Consider the following 22,871-nt stretch of genomic DNA (forward strand, 5'->3'; position numbering starts at 1 on the left):
GCAGGTGTAGGAGACATACTGTCATGGTTGGCTGTACTGGAAATAGATCCCTAGGTTCTGCTGAACATGGCTAGGCCCACCCACGGGTGCAGAGTCTTACAGGTAGGTGGTTTTCACCAGGAACCCCCCCAAGGAAGTATGGTCTTAGCGGCACCAAAACTGAAGGTTGCGGTCCCGTGAGTGAGTGAACAGCGGAACGATGTGGAGTTGCCAGGTGATGCAGGAAGTAACGATGGAACCCACAGGTAAGTGGTAGAGACACAGGAACAATAGCAATATATGCTGAAGATCAGCAGCTGATGAGTCACTGGAGTAGTAGGTGCTGTGCAAGGTAGTGGTGAGCGAACCGAGGCTGTCACGATGAAGTACTCTGGAGATGGTATTAGAGGTACTGGAGCCGCGATAGTTCAACACAGGACACGAGCTGAGAGCAGACTGAAGTAGCGGAGGTAATTTGGGACAACAGATGATGAGTCACAGATGTAGTAGCGGCTCTGAGAGCTAGCAGTGAGAGAACCGAGGCTGTCACGATGCAGTACTCTGGAGATGGTAATAGAGGTACTGGAGCAGCGATAGTTGAACACAGGCCACGCGCTGAGAGCAGACTGAAGTAGCGGAGGTAACTTGGGATAACTGTTGATGAGTCACAGATGTTTTTTCTATTTTACATTTGTATATGAAAAAAAAAACATTTTGTGCGTATCTTTTATAATGTAATTATCAAACATGTATTCATGTCACTTTTGCAAATAATGATTGGTCATTTATCACATACATAAACCTTTATTTTTCATGGGTTGCAGCATGGTTTGGCAAAGGTTCCAAGTTCCTGTTTGGTCAACTATTTTTCCCTTATTCAAGCCCACAAAGTTGAGACAGAGAAGGGCATGGTTGGGAATTGAACACATGATTACACCAGTGTTGGGAGACAGAAGTGCTATCCACTAAGATACCCATGTAGATCTTAACTGGCATATATTTCTGGGTAATAAGGAAGAGTGGCTGTGTGGTGTTGTTTTTTTCTTGAAGTACTATTATCTAGCTCTTACATCTGTTGCACACATGCTGTATTGTTGTGCTTCTCGCTCTAGTTTATAGAATGTATTTATTTTTTCAGCTGAACGTTGCCTTAGTAGTTAAGCAATCCACCTTCCAACAATGGAGTTATGAGTTTGACTCATGACCTTTATCTGTGTGGAGGTTGTATGTACTCTGTGTATCTATTTTGAAACATTCATTGTATATATTTTTATAATACACTAATTTTAATATGCATATTTATTTATGCTAGCGAATTATTATGCGACGAATTTGCATCCACATTCTTTGTTCAAATCAAACACATTAAACAATATTTCATGTAGGTGAATAAGAAGGTGTGTTGATCTAGCTCATTAAAAACACTTGAAAGTCATTTGTCCCAGGTTCTATAAATAAAAATGTTAGTGTTAAAACAAATAATGAAGTTACAACTGTCCTGCATAATACACTCAGATTGTGTTTTAACATTTGTAAACAAACCCTTTGCACCTCCCACATTTGCTGTTACGTAACACTTTCTAATCTTTAAATAAGAAGCTGATTTTAAGATTAACTAATTGCTTGAGATCAGTTACATCTTATTTTCCTTTCAGTAAAAGACTTAAGATGGGCATGTCTTTGCTTATTTCTTATCTCCACGTTTGTTCTTAAAATACTCATTGCAACTTCTGCACATGATAAGATCAGTAATGAATCAGGCCCAGAGTGTCTATTTAAATTTGTAAGTTTGAACACTATTGCGCAAAGGGCACTGAAATGGCCATTGAGCATCTGTTTACACCACTGCTCAGATAAGGATTTAGCACATGACTGCGCTGTGTTTGTATTTCTGGGCTCAATGACTGGTATTGATGGGAGCCCTTGTAGTGCATCCATGATTGAATACAACTTTCATCCATCAGAGAGAAGAGTCAGAAAGAAGAGATACAAGTAACTGTTGTTTAGCAACAAGAAAGTTGGATTAGCTGATCACAACAGAAGCAGTTGAGAGGGACAGTGAAGAGAAACAACTGAAAGAAGCAGTTAAGCGATGGGGTGCAAAGAGACTTTTGGAGAGAAGCAAAAATGTAAGTGGTCAGCAGTCAGTGGATAGGTGGCCCCTGAGCAACAGGGGAACCAGGTGATATTTGACTGGACTGATGTCGAGTGTTTTAGAGAACTGAACCCAGTGTTAAGGATGTATAAGTAAACATTGCTGACAGAATTATATGTATACTGAGGCACCATTTTAAAAGTAAAACACTACCGAAACTAATAAATGTGCGGTTGGGCTCTATCTTAAAAGTAAACCCTGCTGTTAGAATTATATGTGCACTGAGGCAACATCTTAAAAGTAAACACTGCTGAGAGAAACAGAACAGAGACATAAAATATTTCAAGATATAAAATGGTTGCAGCATTTGAATAGAGCACAAATGATCCATCTAATTAAAGATACATACTTGCCACCAGTTCTTTCATTATTGCTGGTAAATCACTGCACCTTATTTATATATTGGGCCCCCAACACATCACATCCCACCAAGTAACGTAGGTTATTAACTCTACTTTACCCTACAGAATGTTTGAACACTATCATTTGTTATAATTATACTTGGTCTATACAGGGGTATAGTATAGTATGAGTTTGTGAGAGTTTGGACTGGGTGTATACATGATTTTGTTTATTTAGGCATCTGTTAATTTACTGTATTTTGAGTTTTAAAATGTACTTTAATAATTAACAACTTATTAATTTGTATTGCCATTACTTCCTGCCTTATAGTAGATTGAAATAAATAAGAATATCATTGATAGATAGATAGATAGATAGATAGATAGATAGATAGATAGATAGATAGATAGATAGAATTAAAATGTGATTTCACAAGAGTATCTACAGCCATTAAGAATCCAATTTCGGCATATCATTTTATAAAACTAAAATAATAAATAAAATGGCATACAAAATTTTATATAACAAATCTGCAAATGAAAATTATGAGCATATGTTTATTCTTCAAAAGGATATATTGTGACTATAGAGGCAAATTTTGTTGCCCTACTTTTTGGATTTGCCTTCGGTGTTCTCTTGCAGACTGTAGACCAATGGATACATATTATAATTATTAATTGCAAAATAGGCCAGACAAGATTGGCATACATTCCCTTTAAACTTGGTTTGTTACTGTGTGTCAGAAAAGAGCTAAACAGATGTAATACCTCTGGCAAAATTCACTTTTTCATCTTTTGTAGAGCATCGTAAAAGCAAGCACTTGAGGTATCTGCACATATAAACATGCATAGTAAAGCCTTGCATGCTGTCCTTAGTAAACTAATAGAAGCTAATCATAATATAAAACCACATTTGGATGTTTAAAATCCCAGGTAAAGACTTTTCCTATTGTGAATATGGTGCATAAAAATGCACATTGTAACAACAAAAAAGCAAATGTTTTTATAATTTCAGTTCCAGTCTATTAGGCATATTATTTTTCTTCCTTCAAAATTCAAGATATTTTAAACAGCAATGGAAATAAAGCAGAAATAAACACAGTTAAATAAGTTAAAAAAAATCTTTTCTAGAACTGTAAATTGTGTATATTAATCATCATTTTTTAACATATTTTAAACATTTAACGTGTTCTGAGGTGTTGATACTGTGGTTGGAGTATCTCAAGGTAAGGTTAATATATCCCCTAACTTTTGGGAGGACTTTCCTGGCATAAATTGTCTAGTTATGGGGCCGGCATAATACTGGTTTGGTGTGGGGTCAAGTTAATACTTTAATTGCATGTGAGGGGCAGGTGAATGTACATAAATTTATTCTTGGTGACTGGTGGGGGATTGAGAGGTGTATCTACCCTAGCCTGGTGCTAAAGACCCTGCTAACCCCCCTTGGTGTCACATAAAGGGCAAAGCAAAGACCTAAACCTATGTTCAGTGCTCCCAGGACTGGGGGTGGTCCTACTATGTTGTCTAAATTATTTGTTTATTAACATGTTTTAACCACCTCAAACAGTTGGACAGTGTACACATTAAAGGTCAGTGAGTATTTCATCTTCCCTAGGATTTCATAGTAATCACCATTTTCTCAGTGTTCCTAGTAGCTCAGTTTATGCCAGGGTCATTTGATAGTTAATTACCGCTGTTATAACCACCCTTGATCAGAGATCAAGAGCGAGATGCAATAGTGGGTAAAACCCACAGCTTATTGAAAGGACACTTTAGTATATACATGATGACATTTTTGTAATGTGGTTTGGCAGAGAGCCTAGACATTTTTAGCTGGAAATGTATCATTTTGTCATCAGAGTATTTGTACTGCATGTATTTATATAGACATTGTGTCAGCATTTTGTCACTGCTATAGACACATCTCATTCCCAGAAAATACTGATATAAAATATAGCATAAAGAGTATGGAACATCAACTTGTCAATTAAATAGCATAGGGAATTGTGTTTGTGGGACCGCTAAATGATGAATTGGATCACTCTAGGTATTGGGATTTTATATTTAATTTGTCTATATTCTTGCTGAAAGATCATATTGGGAGAGGACTGCAGGACAATAAGTGGAACTTATAAACAGTATGTATCCCACTATATAATGTCATAAACAATATAAGCAAGAATATCAGGGGTAAATGTATCAAGCTGCGAGTTTGAAAAAGTGGAAATGTTGCCTATAGCAACCAATCAGATTCTGGGTGTCATTTTGTAGAATGTACTACATAAATGATAACTAGAATCTGATTGGTTACTGTAGGCAACATCTCCACTTTTTCAAACCCGGAGCTTGATAAAATTACCCCCCCAGAGTCTGATAAAGGGCCTGGTTTGCTGGAGCAGTAATTATTTAGGCTGTCTGAGTTCTGTTAGGCCATTGACTAGCGTAGCCTACAGTTATTAAGGGGTTTTTTCTTACGTATAGAGTGTGGCTTAAAACAGGATGGCTCTTACTCCTGGAAAATAAGAAACAGTTCTAGTAAGAGCGAGAACTTGTAAAACAGCTGTCAGTAAAGGTTATGTTGTTTGCAATTTGTTTTATGAAATGCTGGGCAATAGATTGTCACCCTGTTAGAGACAGACTCTTCGGGCCTGAATCATTAAAGAACATAAATGCTGCATTTTGCGTAAAATCGCTCTCTGCACATGCCCAGAAATTAACCATACACCAGAGAACACAGCAACGTCCAATTCATCATTTAAGTGCAAAGGAACCATCTTCAAGCGCAACGGGGCAGTGCGAGGAGGGGACTGCACGTATGCGCACAGTTATTTTACAGTAAGGCCGTGGCAACGCAGCGTCCGATTCAAGCATTGGGCATCTCTAAGGTACATGACTTTTAGTCGTATCACTTGCACCAGTGTAAGTGCTGCTTACTAGTGATGATGGCTGTATATGCATGCTCGAACATATGTTTGTCAACAGGAGTAACTGATGCATTTTATGTACAGTCCTAACATTCTAATAAATGTATTTTATGTAGATTTTTTTTCTTTTTTAACACCACTTTTTGGACATATAATACAGTGTCTTGTCTGTTAGAGCAGAGCGAACCTAGAACCGTATTTTACAACAAACGTATCCAGATCCGCTCCTTGTTGAATGTGCGTATATCTGAAATACGTGCGTTTTTAGTAAAAAAATGCATATTACGTATCTAAGATAAATGAATATAGTATGATACACAAGGCATGCCTGCATTTATATATTAACTACAGATTCCAACAGAGTAGACATTTCAATTACATTTTATAAATAAAATATTGCATGTATTACATACTATGTTCTGTTTATATTAACATTGAATTTGCTCATAGAAAATGGTGGTCAAAATTACTGGGTCTTAAGAAGCAGAAGAGCAGGTGATAATCTACTTGGCCCACATAAACTACATGTAATACTTCATAGAGAAACCAAATACTGTGTTAGGTATTATATTTTGTTAACGTAAACGTTTTTGTTGGTACCACAAAATGTACACATTCCCTAAAACATAAAGAGAAAATTAAAAAATTGTATACAACTCTTTCAATTACAGATCTTTTTTTTTGCTCCCAGGTAACAGATATTTTTTGCTTATTTAATAAAGCAGGAGAAGTACAAACAAGATGAAATGTGTTGCACCCAAGGGTCTTTAAATCTATTTCATAAAATATATCAAAGATATTTAAATATGCTCTCGGTGCATACAGTGGCCCAGATTTTCCTATTCAGCAGAATCTCAAAGTGCTGATACTATTATATGACAGTAACTTCACAATGTGCTTTTCTATGTTTGGCTTTCTTTTTAAATAAAGGAAGAGAAACAGGTGTTGGAATAAAACTGTACATGATCTGAACTGTGTACATGTTATTACATAACCAGAAATTAATAAAGAAAAACAACTCATAGAGGGTGGGATAAGTGGTGAGCAGCCCTGGAAAATCTCTCAAACTCATCACCTGATTGAGATATATATATATATATTTATTAAAGGGGACGTTACTTTGTTTCTTTGTTTGTTGGTGAATATCTTCCACAGCTCTTAAGGTAAAGCTGCCAAATCTTACATACTTATTTAGTATCGAAAAATTAACTGCTCGCGATAACACAACATAACGACAAAGTGACAAAGCAACCAATCTTATTTTCTAACTAGCATTTTTGGTCTATTTACCCAAATATTTGGCAAATATTTAAAACCTGCTACACATTACAAATCAGACCTGCGCAACAAAGGGTGACCCTGCTAATTATTTATAAAGGCACATGTGTAACATATCTTCTATATAAGACAAAGTTCTCACTGTAAATTAAATTTGTTAAAAATTTGGCAAAGGAAGAAAAAGAAATAGAAGATTTTTGTGACGGCACAGTGACAATATATTTAACTTCAGAGTCACTAAGTGTGTACACCATCTTTGACCCGCGAAACACCTGGGTGACCCTGATTATTTTCTCTATTTTGTCATAAACTGTTCTCCTTCATACTTACATTACTTTCTTCCTCAGCCTTACTTCCCAAATGTATATGGAAGAAACATGAAGAACATAAATGCAGTTTTTTATTTGCTGTGATACTCTAACCTATCTGAAAATTACATCACAAATTGACATGCTCTCAAATCATACTTGAGATATAAAGATCCAATGAAAATTATGACTAATCTTGTGACAATTCTTATAGCATACTAGAAGACAGATAAATCCAAGTTATGTAATCTTTATGGTAAAAACACATACATTTGGAGAAGCCCATTTGCGCAGTCCTTTCATCAGATCTATGTAGATCTGATGAAAGGCATGTCGGGCGTGACATCATCACGCCCGACATCCATTGCGGGGTGCAGCACGGAGGAGGAGACCAGGGAGGGAGCCAGATCGCCAGCTGACCGCAAGGTAAGTATAATAAAAAAGTAAAAAAAAAAGTGATTTTATATATATATATATATATATATATATATATATATATCACTTCTTCTTTTTTTTTACGTGTGAAGGTGTATATATAGGGGCCCCAGAGCACTGCTTTGCCCGGATGCCCATAATGTTGTTAAGAGGGCCCTGCTTCTTCCCCCTTGTTCTGTTCAGCCACATCCTCCCATTCTCTCCAGCCTTCCCCCCCATTCTCTGCAGCCACCTCTACCTCCTGGTATCCCCAGTCCTTTTGTCCCTGTTCTCCAGAAACTTGTTCTTTGTGATGTCATGGCGCTGCCAGGAGCCGGGAATATTTTGCACTTTGCCAGTATCGCATTTAGATAGACCTGATGCCACTGCGCCCCTCCGGTCTTGCACCCTAGTTGATCACACTGTCCGCACCACCCGTACCGCCCTTGTTATAGTCCCGGTTGAATTGAATAATCAGGTGATACACTGAATAAATTCATAAGTGATTACTAAGCCTGGTGTGCAGATAATTGTCTATATGATATAGGCAGTAACTGGTGTTAGATGCTAACATCATGTATTATAATGCAGTTTTCCATTTTCATCAGTTGTATAAAATGCATATTTAGGGAGTTTATTTTCACTAGCTATGTCTTAATAACTCCACTAATGATTCACATTCTTATTGTTTAACTATATGGTTTGGGAAATCTTACAAACAGCAATATCTTTAATCTCTAATGTACTGTACTTAAGAAAGGTCAAACATAGTTCACTAAGTAAGAGTCTGACCCCTGTTGTTAAACTGATGAGTAGCACCAATTACACTTGTATTTATTTCATATTCAAGCAAGTATAAAATGTGCAGAACATTTGGAATTAAAATACATGTGTTCTAGTTACTGTACTGTAGATGTAGTATAATTATATTTTTTACTGTTATAAATAACTATTGTGAACAGTGTATATGTAATTGTTTACATGTATTTAACCATGCAGTTTAGGAAATATTTAATGCTTAGAACATTTTTCCATTCAAAATAATATTAAATGTTCTCAACTAATTTTCAGTTCCTTGCCTATACCACAATATCTCACTGTGCAATTGCTGTAAAGCCACATTATTAATTAGTTATCAATCAATCAGTAAATCAATAAATTATTGACATACATGTTTTTATATATATATATATAGATATATATAATATATATATATATATATATATATATATATATATATATATATATATATATATGTATTCCAGAAATCTATTTTCTCCTTCTAAAAATAATTTACATGCCAAGAATGTTAGAAAACTGAAGTCAGTGTAATTATTTAACCTTAACTTGCCTCATCTGTATAAAATATAGAAAGTAACTTTTGGGAAAACATTTTGAATGTGACAGCAAAATTACTTAGTGATGGTTATACATTTTTCATAACATAGTTCCCTGTAGAAATGTCTGATTCCCATATTTCCTACAGCGACAGGAATGAAGAAGAAAGCTTTTAAAAAAGGATAAAGTTGTGCTGAGTCTAGTTTTGCTATGTCTAGATAGTCAAGTGTTGTGAAGTGTGATGTTGTTAGGGGCAGACATCGCAGGAACATTTAAAAAGAGTTTCATTAACCAGAGGCTCTGATTTTATGAGAGCACATGTGTTGTGAGTATGTTAACTCATGCACTAAGAAATAGAATGAGACAGCCATAGTCAAAATGTAGACAATGTGCCACTGTGCTCGATAAATCCATATAGTTTGTATGCCCTACAAGGTCAATGATGATGCTGACATTGGTTTCTTAGCAACCCATTCTACTAACCTACTTTTGTCCTATTCACTTGAGAATGGGTTTAATGCAGTGAGCAGTGTTATTATAACGTGGATGGATAAATACTCTGATGCTGAAGAGCAGCTCATGTAAAATAAAAAAAATATTAAATCTTGCTTTGGTTCCACTCTTCTAATGCAATGATGGGGACAGTGAGATGTTTTAGTGAATGCTAGTTAAAGTAATAGTCTAAAAGTTAATCCAACAGTGGTTTGTAAACTCAATAGTAAAAATACAAAACCATTATGGGAGTCGCTTGATACCTAAAAGGGTAGAGAATATTTTTACTTGTATTATTTGATATTTCTTCTGTCTAATAAAATTAGAATGTTATTGTTGCAAATAGATTTATATATGTGTATCATACAGTACTTCCTATATCCAAGTTTATATGTGCTTCTGAAAGAATATTTTTTAATGTTCAGAAGTTGCATAGTAATTATATAGATTGTTGCTTCTGTCTGATTCTGATCTCTCACCATTTACATCATCAATAAATTAAGGGCAGAAAAAATAGATTTCTATTCAGTGCCTCACTTTCAACTGCCTCTGGGCGGTACCTTAGTCAACTACACACTAGTTGATTTATTCAAATAATCTCACAATAGTATAGGCACCCAACCAGCGCTGTTTATCTCTCACATGAAGATAAGAATAAACATAAAAATACTTAATTCACTGATGAGTGGGACAGATGTCGGTCACAACTCCTCCATGGTGAAAGCAGACGTACATATGGGGAAGAAAAATAAACACAAGGTGCAACTATGTGTGTACATAAACGTGGTATAATGTAATAATATATTAATAATAATGCAGACAATTCTTCTATCTTGAACCACATGTCAGTCATCACCACTCTTCCCTTATGTGCAAGAACTTACACAAAAACCCACTTGTGTGGATTCATAAACATGTACTTTGTCTGCTTAGTTTCTATTAAGTTGAAATAACACTGTATATAAATTAAGGAGGGTAGAGAGGTTGGTTGAGAGCTAATTGTATGTGATATATCAGTTTGATTAGATAGGAAACATTTAGATTATTTACCTGGAGACGCCTGCCCCTTTGACACACAGGTAGAGCCGACAATAGAAATTTTGGGCCCAGGTACAGCAACTTTTTGGGGCCCCCTGTCGACAATGACAACGACTTGTGCGTGAAAAAGCACTAGGCCATTCCCCTTTGGCAGAAGTTCATATTTTGCCACACTGCAGTGCCCCCAGTTCATATTAATCCACACAATATTTTCCCCAGTTCATATTATGTCACACACTATTGTCTCCAATTGATATGCCACACAGCAGTGCCAGTGTTCAAGTTATGCCACAATAGTGTCCCCATGTTCAAATTATGCCACAATAGTGTGCCTACGTTCAGATTATGTTACAAAAATGCCCCCATGTTGAAATTATGTCCCATTAGTGCCCCCAAATCATATTATGTAACAATAGCGCCCCCAATTGATATGCCACACATTAGTGCCCCATGTTCAAATTATCCCACACAGTAGTGTCCCATGTTCAAATTATGCCACAATAGTGTCCCCATGTTTAAATTATGCCACAATAGTGCCCTCAAATCATATTATGCCACAATAGTGCCCCCAGTTCATATTATGCCCTACAGTAGTGTTCTCATGTTCAAATTATGCCACACAGTAGTGCCCCCATGTTCAAATTATGCCACAGTAATTTCCCCAAATCAAATTATGCCACACAGTAGTGCTCTCATGTTTAAATTATTCCACAGTAGTGCCCACAAATCATATATGCCATACAGCAGTGTAGCAGTAATAATCAAAAATACATTGCACATAAGAAAATATATTTTATCATACCTGATTATGGTGTCTGTTCTGGGTGCTGAGCAAGGAGGGAGCAGCAGTTGTCAGCTTCTCTGTGATTAGCAATTAGGTCCACTCAAGGGATTGGACTCCTCACATAAATCACATACATAGGGGCATATTCAATTGACGGCGGGATCGCCGAAAATCCCACGCTCAAAGAATATTACCGTTAATACGGTAATTACTCGCTGGATTTCCCTGAGCCGCGAGCTGAAATCCAGCGAGTAAATTACTGTATTAACATTTTTCCCGCTCAGGATTACCGTATTAATGGTAATATTCTTTGAGCGCGGGATTTTCGGCGATCCTGCCGTCAATTGAATACCTCCCATAGTGTAAATAATATAATATAATAAATATGATGTGAGGGGGAGAACACCGAACTGCATTTACTGAATACAATTGGATTATCTTGTGAAATAACCCATACTTGCCAACTCTCCCGGAATGCCCGGGAGACTCCCGAATTCTGGGTAGGTCTCCCGTATTCCCGGGAGAGCCGACAATTCTCCCGCATCTGCCCACTTCCTAGTGAAGTGGGTAGATTTGAAGCCTCCATGATGCGATTCTCTGCGAATCGCATTATTTTGGCCTGCCCCTGTGCTAAAATGATGCGTTTGCATCATTACATCACAGGGGGCGGGGCAAAAATAACTTGCCCTGCCCCTTCACGCCCACCTCTACACAGAGACTCCTGGAGGCCAATCGTTAAAGGTTGGCAACTATGGAATAACCACAAGATTAGGGTTGGTATCCAGAGCATTCAAATGCAAAAGAAATTGTAAAATCACTTTTATTATTTAAAATATGCTTATTTAGATTATTCTGGTCACTTAAGGTGAAAATATTAAAATCAGATAGGTGAAAAAGATGTAGAAAGAAGATGTGAGATAAAATAATAAAAGAAACAAATGGACCCGCTGTGAGAGCCGATATGTTGTGTAGTGTCACGTACCAGTAGGGTTGAAACCGGATCCTAGTAGTTCAGCCGGGATTGGCGTTACTCTCGCTAGGGGCGCGGAGTCTAACAAGTGAAAGGTGTTCACCAGTGATTCCCGCAAGGGAATATGGGCTTTTGCGGCTTCCACTTGCAGGTCGCGGTCCCCTAAGGAAGTTCCCAGTGAACCACAATAGAGAGAGCGTAGAATCAATTAGGGATAAACTTGCCACTTGATCGAGATGATGCCGGTAATGTTTTAGTGACGTTGCCACTTGGGAGTGGAAATAGCAGGGAGATACTGCAACGTAGATACTCGGAAGTTGGCTAGCAGACGTAGAATATAGTTGCCACTTGGGGGGTGCTGACCGGAGCTTCAGTGGCGAAGCCACCAGAGGTGGTGTTCCCGGAGGAATAGCGGCTTGGAACCTCGGAGAGGAGCCAAACACAGGAGCTGTATCCAATACTAGAGTCAGGGACTGACTGAAAGAACCAGCATTGAGTTCTGGTCATAGGGTTTAGATATAGTGCAGTTCCTATTAGGCAGCCAATAGAGGGCAGTGAGAGCACAGAAAAGGACTAGACAGTTCTGCGCATGCGCAGAACACTGAGCGCTGAACGGAAGAGGGGAACAGACAGCGCTGGACGGTGGCAGCGGCGTGGAACCAGGTAAGTGAGTTTAGTTAAACAGGGGGGGATCCTGGTGGAGGAGACCTCCAGAGTCAGCGGGGACAGGCGCCGGCTCCCGCGGAGACAGAGGGAGTCCGGCGTGTGACAGTACCTCCCCCTTTAAAGGTGGGCACTGAACACCTAGGACCTGTTTTTTTCGGAAAACTGGAATGAAATTTTTTCAGCAGAAGAGGAGCACAGATGTCTGCAGCCCGTACCCAGGAGCGCTCTTCGGGGCCGTACCCTTTCCAGTCAACTAGATACTTGACTGTTCCCCTAGAACTCTTGGAATCCAGAATATGGCTGATCTCGAATTCATCAGTTTGTTGGAGGGAAAGAGGAGTAGTAGATGTAACGGGCACAGTGAATCGATTAATGATGAGCGGTCTCAATAGGGAAATATGAAAGGCATTAGCAATACGCAGAGTGGATGGTAGTCGTAACTTAAAACAAACCGGACTGATTACTTGAATGATCCTATAAGGACCAATGTAGCGAGGAGCCAGTTTCATACAGGGTACTTTAAGACAAATATTCTTTGTAGATAACCATACCTTGTCGCCAATCTTCAACAGAGGAACAGCTCTGCGTTTCTTATCTGCCGCTAACTTGTAGCGAGTGGAGGATTTTTTAAGTGCCTTCCGAACTCGAGACCAGATGGATAGAAAGTCCTGCCGAAGAGTGTTAACTGCTGGTACTTGGGTGGGAGGGAGGGCTGAAAATTCTGGCATGCGAGGATGGTGTCCAAATACCACGGAGAAGGGAGTGGATGATGTGGATTCATGAAAGGAATTATTGTGAACAAATTCCGCCCAGGGCAATAAATCCATCCAATTCCTCTGATTGGCTGAGGAAAATATCCTGAGAAACGTTTCCAGATCTTGGTTTACCCTTTCCGTCTGGCCGTTGGTCTGGGGATGATACGCGGAGGAGAATTTCAGACGGATGCCCAGAAGATGACAAAGGGACCTCCAGAACTTTGAGACAAACTGCACCCCACGATCCGAGACAATTTCCGCGGGGCAGCCATGCAGTCAGAAAATCTCCTTTACAAAGTGTTGAGCCAGACATACTGAGGACGGAAGACCGATGAGTGGAACGAAGTGTGCCATTTTAGAAAAGCGGTCCACAATGACCCAGATGGTATTGAATTTATTAGCTGGGGGTAAGTCAGTGATAAAATCCATGCTAATATGAGTCCACGGTTTGGTAGGTAGTGGAAGAGGGTGGAGTAGCCCCTGTGGGACTTGGCGGGGGGTTTTGTTTTGAGCACAGGTAGGACAGGCAGCCACGAAATCTTTAACTTCAGAGTGAAAATTGGGCCACCAGTACTGTCGAGAGAGTAATTCTGATGTTTTACGGGAGCCAAGAGGGTCTGCGAATCGTGAAGCATGGGACCAGCGTAGGAGACTCTTCCGTAACTGAGGAGGAACAAAAGTTTTCCCCTGAGGGGGAATAGGAGCTGGAGTTGTTGAAAATAATTTTAGACATTTAGAGTCCAAGATAGGACGTTCTGGCAAAGTGTCTGTTCCCAGATTACCTGGAAAAGCCCGAGATAATGCATCCGCCTTCTTATTTTTTATTCCGGGTTTGAAAGTGACCCGCAGATCAAATCGGGTAAAGAAAAGCGACCAGCGGGCTTGACGTGGATTCAGGCATTGGGCTGTCTGGAGATAGAGTAAGTTTTTATGATCCGTGAAGATCGTAACTGGATGACGAGCCCCCTCCAAAAGATAGCGCCACTCGTTTAGGGCCAATTTCATGGCCAGAAGTTCTTTGTCCCCGATGGCATAATTACTCTCTGCTGGCAGAAATTTGCGGGAGAAGAATGCACATGGATGGAACCTGCCTTGGGAGTTTTTTTGAGAAAGGACTGCCCCCACACCGGCGGAGGATGCATCCACTTCTAGAAAGAAAGGAAGAGAGATATCGGGTTGCTGGAGGATAGGTGCAGAGGAAAAGGCTCTTTTGAGAGAATGGAACGCTTCCAATGCTTCTGAGGACCAAACCTGTGGTGTTGCTCCTTTACGGGTAAGAGCTATCAGAGGTGCCACAATAGAGGAATAACTAGCAATAAACCGTCTATAATAATTGGAGAAACCCAGGAAACGTTGAATGGCTTTGAGTGTGGTTGGTTGGGGCCAGTCGATTATAGCACAAACTTTCCCGGGATCCATTTGTAGACCTGATCCAGACACTAAATAGCCCAGGAAAGGCAATTTTAGAGCCCTCGAAAATGCACTTTTCCAACTTGCAGAATAAATGGTTGATGCGTAATCTGGAAAGAACTTCAGCCACATGTAGGCGGTGAGAGGAAAGGTCTCTGGAGAATATTAGGATATCGTCTAGATATACCACTACGTAGGAATATAGTAAATCACGGAAGATTTCGTTAATAAAGCTTTGAAAAACAGCAGGAGCGATGCATAGGCCGAACGGCATTACCAGGTATTCGTAATGCCCGTCCCGTGTATTAAAAGGCGTCTTCCACTCATCCCCAGAGCGTATCCGAATCAGGTTGTATGCACCGCGGAGGTCGAGTTTAGTGAAGATCCTCGCACCCTTGATGCGATCGAATAGCTCGGTGATCAAAGGAATAGGGTAGCGGTTTTTAATAGTGATGGTGTTCAAGCCTCTGTAGTCGATGCAAGGACGGAGTGCTCCATCTTTCTTCTTCACAAAGAAAAACCCCGCTCCGGCAGGTGATGAGGAAGGTCTAATGAAGCCGCGTTGCAGATTTTCCTTGATGTAACGTGTAGTAGCCTCTGTCTCGGGTAGTGAGAGCGGATAGACTCGGCCTCGAGGAGGGGTTTTCCCCGGAAGGAGATCGATGGGACAGTCCCAAGGTCGGTGGGGTGGTAGACGCTCGGAAGAGACTTTGGAGAAGACATCCACAAACGAAGAATACTGGTGCGGTAGGATAACCGTAGTGGGTTCTGGAATTTGCGTGAAGCCGAGAGGCTTGACTGGTGTCAGGCAGTGGTGAGAGCATGCTGGGCCCCATGCGATGATTTGTGATGAGGGCCAATCCAGATGGGGTGAATGAAGATGGAGCCATGGTAATCCAAGGATGATTGGGCTGATGGTCAATGGCAGGACGAGAAAGGAAATTTTTTCCCAGTGGAGGGCCCCCACTTGCATGGAGATAGGTTTGGTACGTCTGAGAATACTGCCGTGAGGGAGACGGGAGCCATCGATGCCAGTAGTGGCCATGGGCCTCCTCAGCGCAACAGTGGGTAGCGCAAGTTGTGTTACTAACGATTGTGATATAAAGTTCTCAGCTGCTCCTGAATCCAACAAGGCTTTGGACGACCTGGGCCCTGAAAGAAGATGCAAGGTGACAGGAAAAGAACAGGTTAGATCTGGAAAAGAAGTTGGAGAGGAAGTAAAAGTCCCCAGACTGACCTCTCCAGTGCAGGCTAGGGTTTGTCGTTTCCCGAACGCCGGGTGCAAGAAACCAGGAGGTGACCAGAATCTCCACAATATAGACATAATTTTTTTTTCATCCTTCTCTCCCTTTCATCCGGAGTTAAACGGGAGCGCCCCAGTTGCATAGGCTCATCCGTAGACGTGGGTGGCTGAAAGCGAGGAGCTAGCCGGAGGGTAGTACGTCTAGGAAAGTCTTTCTCGGACGATCTTTCCCGAAGCCGGAGATCTACCCGGTTGCAGAGAGAAATTAATGCGTCTAAGGTGGGAGGTAATTCTTGAGTCGAAAGGGCATCCTTGATTTTTTCTGACAGCCCTTGCCAAAAGGCAGCGACAAGCGCCTCATCATTCCACTGGAGTTCGGAGGATAGAGTCTGAAACTCAATAACGTATTGAGCCACAGACCGTGAGTTCTGACGGAGTCTTAGGATGCTTGTAGCAGCAGATGTTACTCGTCCTGGTTCGTCAAAAATCCTCCGGAATGCTGAGGTGAAGGCTGTAACATCGTTGAGGAGTTCGTCATTACGCTCCCATAGAGGAGAGGCCCATGCTAGGGCTTGGCCGGATAGGAGTGAGACCATATAAGCCACTTTAGACCTGGAGGTAGGAAAATTCTGAGGTAATAACTCAAACTGGATGGAGCATTGATTTAAAAAACCACGGCAGGAGTTAGGGTCACCATCAAATTTGGAGGGAGTTGGCAAACGCAGAGAGGAAGCAGCTGCAGGAGGACCCTCAGCGACTTGTGGTTGTGGTTGAATAGCCGGCTGAGGCGGAGCCACCTGTAGTGCGTCTAAACGGGTAGCCAGAGTTTGCAGACATTGTAAAAGTTGCATCTGAACCGCATCTTGGCGCTCCACTCTTCCAACCAAGTGTTGAAGCATATCCTTGGCGGAAGGTTCTCTATCAGGATCTGACATGGCTGGTTCTTAGTGTCACGTACCAGTAGGGTTGAAACCGGATCCTAGTAGTTCAGCCGGGATTGGCGTTACTCTCGCTAGGGGCGCGGAGTCTAACAAGTGAAAGGTGTTCACCAGTGATTCCCGCAAGGGAATATGGGCTTTTGCGGCTTCCACTTGCAGGTCGCGGTCCCCTAAGGAAGTTCCCAGTGAACCACAATAGAGAGAGCGTAGAATCAATTAGGGATAAACTTGCCACTTGATCGAGATGATGCCGGTAATGTTTTAGTGACGTTGCCACTTGGGAGTGGAAATAGCAGGGAGATACTGCAACGTAGATACTCGGAAGTTGGCTAGCAGACGTAGAATATAGTTGCCACTTGGGGGGTGCTGACCGGAGCTTCGGTGGCGAAGCCACCAGAGGTGGTGTTCCCGGAGGAATAGCGGCTTGGAACCTCGGAGAGGAGCCAAACACAGGAGCTGTATCCAATACTAGAGTCAGGGACTGACTGAAAGAACCAGCATTGAGTTCTGGTCATAGGGTTTAGATATAGTGCAGTTCCTATTAGGCAGCCAATAGAGGGCAGTGAGAGCACAGAAAAGGACTAGACAGTTCTGCGCATGCGCAGAACACTGAGCGCTGAACGGAAGAGGGGAACAGACAGCGCTGGACGGTGGCAGCGGCGTGGAACCAGGTAAGTGAGTTTAGTTAAACAGGGGGGGATCCTGGTGGAGGAGACCTCCAGAGTCAGCGGGGACAGGCGCCGGCTCCCGCGGAGACAGCGGGAGTCCGGCGTGTGACATGTGTGTTTTAAATTTGTTAAACTCAGTATGATGTTATTGATATATGTTAGAATCCACTAATGAAAAAAAATGTTCAAATATGTTAAAAATGAAAAAATATTCAATTCATGTCATATATCAGATTCACCCAGTGGTTGAACACACACGAGCTGTCCTAAATATATAAAGAAAACCCCTGGCTGTATTGGTAACGGGTGACTAGGGGAGATCATTGAATCTAAGGGATCCTGGGAATAGTGATTATGTCGACGATATTGGACACCTTCATTCTTAACCAAGAACTTATTTATTTATGATGTTTATTTCACTTTCCAATAGTGATTTAATGTGCCCCAGTGGCACAAGGTTCCCACCATTTCACACAAATAAAATCTCCACTGATTAATCTTCAGCTAAATAGTTGGCTCCTTTAGTTTGTTCAAGTCTTACTGTATTAGATCGCTTTGGGGCATATTCAATTATTGGTGAAAACGGCAAAAATCTTGCAGCGCGTGCTCTATTACCGTCATTACAGTAATAGTGCATGTAAATACCATTATTACGGAAGTTTTCTCGCTGGATTTCAGCTCGCGGCTCAGGGAGCTGTGAGCTGAAATCTGAGTAGAATTACCGTTATAACCTGTTTACTTATTCCATGGCGGAAAAAGTAAACAATTGAATATGCCCCTTTGAGCAATAGCTGTGTTTACCAATTGGTATTTAATATTTGTAAGTGTTCCTATAAGTTATTTAGTGATGTCTAATACAATACTCAAATCAGCAACTATTAAATAGACTCTCCAGATTTGATCTTATTATTGTTGCCCTAAGAGTTAGTGCCAAATCGCCTAGAACTTGAGGGACAAAACTATCTTCTATTATCTCAGGAGAGAGTCTGTTCATTACCGCACTCCAAAGTCCCCCAAGTGAGTAAGGGGAGATTCTCCCTTTTTAAATGTGCCCTCTAAATACTTGTTATCTTGCTAGCGTATTAGTAACATTGCATTGATCGTGGGTGAGACTCAGCTTGCCGTCTCCCTGCAGCTTCCGGTTGTATAACGTCACAAAGACGTTTCACCGTGAAGGCTTAATCATGGGAATTACTCATCCACTACTGAATGATGCATTAAATACTGTGAATAGCCAATCTTTCTGGTGCAATTTGATTGATGTGAGATGTAGCCAATCATTGCTAGTCTATCTAGTGTCCCTGATTGTTTTAATGCTGATTGCATCATACTGTCAGTCTTATGACTCATGTATATATAGAGAGAGAATATACATGTTTATGGATAAGTACAATATATATTTGACATTGTTTCATAATGGAAGTGGTATGTTATTAAATTCTATCCATCCATATAGCAAATAGTCAGACCCATAACAGCTATTATGAATTAATAATGGAAAATGGTTAGTCTGTCCATGAAATGGTTATAATAAATCCAAGGTAATCATAGACAAAAAAGTTAAAATAAAAAAATATAAAAATGAATGTGGGTAATATAAGTTTATTGGGAAAAAAAAACCATTTCAATATTTTTATTTTTTTTAAATGTGAATGTGAGAGAAAGTGACAAAATTAAAGTGTGATGTGATGATTGTTGATAACAAAGTGATCTCTCCTATATAAATTAATGTGCAGTTATTAGTTGAATGCGAAGTTGTATAAATAAATCTAATCGTTAAACTGAAACATCCTCATACCATTACGAATGTATTTAGTCATTGAAGTGAATGTGTGGTGATTAGTTATAGGTTTGCTACGGGCCTTATGCGTGGCAGTTGCGGAAAGAGGTGGAAACATGTGTCTGTGTTGGGAAAGGGACCAGCTAAATCTGTAAACTGGTAAACGTAGTTATGAGAGGTTTCCTGACAAAATAGATGTGATATATTGTTTGACTCTGTGAAGAAAGGATAATATATTAAATCTGGGAATGGCGAATCGTGGTTATTCCTGACAAATCCAATGACACTTAATCCCATGCCCTATCTTTACTCATTATGTATCAACATCAATATCAGTTACACTAAACTTGTGAAGTAGAATGCTACATTGTAGCAGTACCACCAGTGGTTGGAGTTGGCTGGTATACAGTAAAATGCCACACTGCCACTTCTTTTACCACCTTAATTATAAAACTATCAAATTCCATTTCCTTTTAATTTTTAACATTACTATAAGTGTAGATTTCTACTAATAAACTGTTATTACTATGAAGATCATTTTATATTTGTAATTGCCCCATTAAGTATAAAAGGGAGCTAATAAGCAATAGTTCATTGTTAATGAAGTCAGTTCTATATATTCCCCCTGAAAAATGCTTGAATCCATACCCCTAACAAAGCTAAATAACGAGCAGCAAAGAGTGGCTTCCCATATCGCTGTTTCTTCACTTTTGAGTTCTGGACAGAGCAACTATGCTGTAAGACAAAGCACTTCTGAGTTACATAACAACAGCCAATGCTGCTTATATCTCTAAATAACCTTAAATGCACTATCCAGATACACCTTTAAGAATTTATTTTACATGTATGCGCTTAACTATATTTTAATTAAGGTTATATTTTATTATTAAGCTATGAGATGGCACTTGATTTATTTATAGGATATCTCTCCTCAGAATAAAGCCTGGCAACCTGATAAGCCTTCATGACAGCACAGCAGATAATTTGATTATTTTTTTGTACTATTAGTTATTATTTACTTTATAAATGTCAGGAGGGTTATTTGATGTGGTTGGATTCTAAAAAAGGAACAGTAAATTGATATAAGGAACTCATACTGCAAGAATTATATAATGTTCATACATATAAATTGATGATAGATGTAAGGTTATTCTGTCAAATTTTTTTGTACTTTAATGCTACAGTATTATTATAGTAGTATCGATTATTAGAGTAACAGTCACAATGATCATACACAGACATCTTCCTCTAGTACAATCCTGAAAGAATGAGTTCTGAGGGGCTATAAGCTCCTTTCATAAGGCTATAGGCATCTGGCTTGCTGACTCATCTCTTTATGTTTTGTGCACTGTGATTGGTCTGATTCTCCAATGTGGTTAAATGGTTGTCAAATATTTGTTGACTCATGAATGATTTGTCAATTATTTCACTGAAGACAAATCTCTGAAAATCACCTGAATTCCAGAGTCAGCCAAACTATTTGCCAATCTCTTTAAAAAATACCCCTAAGCCTAGAAAAACATCACACAGTGTATATGTGTTCATTAAATAACTGAAAAAATTGGATCCATGAAGTTAGCATATATATTTTATTTTTAAAGGACTACCTAACCCCCAAAAATAATCTTTAGATATGTACCATGAAGGTAAAATATATTGCTCAGTGGTAAGTTTACATTACATTGCAGTTCTGTTAAAAAAGTAAAGTCTTATCTGCCCGCTCCATTACAGACAGTTGAAGCCCCTTCTAGTGGTCAAATGGAGGAGAACGAAATTGTTTGAGTTACTGTGGCATCCCTAGACAGGGCCCTTTATATTAGGGGATCTTCTCAGTTCATTCTGCACAGAAATTTTGCTAAATTGTCATTCACTCTGTGTCTGCTCAGAGAGAATCCTTTCTCATAAAATGGCAACTTGCTGCAGAAGATTGAAAATAGAGAGTGGCAAACATATTATTAGTTGATCCTAAACACTAAAGTTATTATATGTATATTATTCAGCTCATTAATACACAGCCTTGTATATGTAGAAAAGGCAAATAGGGGCCTGATTTGCTCTTTAAATATCTGTTAATGTGCAGCAGCATATATTAATGAATTCACCAAAAAGCAAGTTCAGATAACAAAATGTAGTTCTTATACATTGGAAAATATGACACACAAAATAAGAATAAAGGATACATGTAATATCATTGTGAATTTTTCTTAAACTGTGAATTAAACCCTCTAAATTAGACCTGAAGTACCGTATATAGGTGATTTTTCTTTCAGCACTGAAACAACAAGAATTAAACTTGAAAAGTAGCAGTGAATAAAATCTGTAATGTAGAAAAGTTTTCTAAGCTGCAATTTTACTATATATCACTGAGGGGATTTTCTTCTGAAAAATGGCTTCAAATGTTTTACACTTCAGAAGGAATGTAGAATTTTACAGTAGATACATATTAAATTACATACAAAATATTTCTTATTAAAAACATATTTTTGTATTTTTGTCTACATTATTCTCTATTTTTGTTCACAGCAAAACTAAGAGTAAATAATAATCGGAAAACAATTTTGGAATATAATTTTAAAGCACTACGGAAATTGCTGGCACCATAGAAATACATGTTGATGATGTTGATGATGATAGAACATTTTATTCTGCTAAGATAAATTAACAAGTTGGCCAATAGGAGGACTGAAGTTGTTCCCTGGTAAGTATGGAGTATTAATTTTAGTTTTGTAGAGCAGTACTAAAACAATTTATCATTTTGTGGAGTGAGATTATGAAAATGAAATAAAAAGCACATTTTTGGAGCATTCCTTGCTTTATAAAGGACACACAGCCATTTCATTACTCAAAAAGGAATGATTTTTGCACCAGCTCAGAGCTAGACGACATCAGCCCTGGTCCCCATACCTATAATTGGATGTACTATGTGCTGTCCTTTTGCACTTCAGCAGAAAAGTGCATTCCTAGACACAATTTGAGCAATGAAAAAAAAAAAGTAAGCATTCAAAAGTGTTACGTGTAATAAAGACATGCCCTTATACTCTCATGATTAATGTAAACCATAACTGAGGATAAACCAGTGTGACATCAGGAGAAGCTCCATTCTGTCTTCTGTATACGACGTGCTTAGATCAGTGTTCAGTCAATACCAGAATCCTACCTCTTGATTTTAGATAGGGGCCAGACGCTGCTGTTTTTAACCCATTCCACTGCTTGTGATGTCACAGGGGCTCCAGCTGTTCCATACTTTCTGTGAAAACCTCCCCCATTCCTTTAATAGCAATAAGTGGGCCCATTGACTGACAGACTGGGTTGGACTGATATTGCCCTAATGTTACCAGGTCTCATCACATACTTCCCCCTTATTAAATCAAGAGAACAGCCCGAGTCTTG

This window comes from Mixophyes fleayi, chromosome 1 (assembly GCF_038048845.1).
Source record: "Mixophyes fleayi isolate aMixFle1 chromosome 1, aMixFle1.hap1, whole genome shotgun sequence".
NCBI classification, from domain to species: Eukaryota; Metazoa; Chordata; class Amphibia; order Anura; family Limnodynastidae; genus Mixophyes; species Mixophyes fleayi.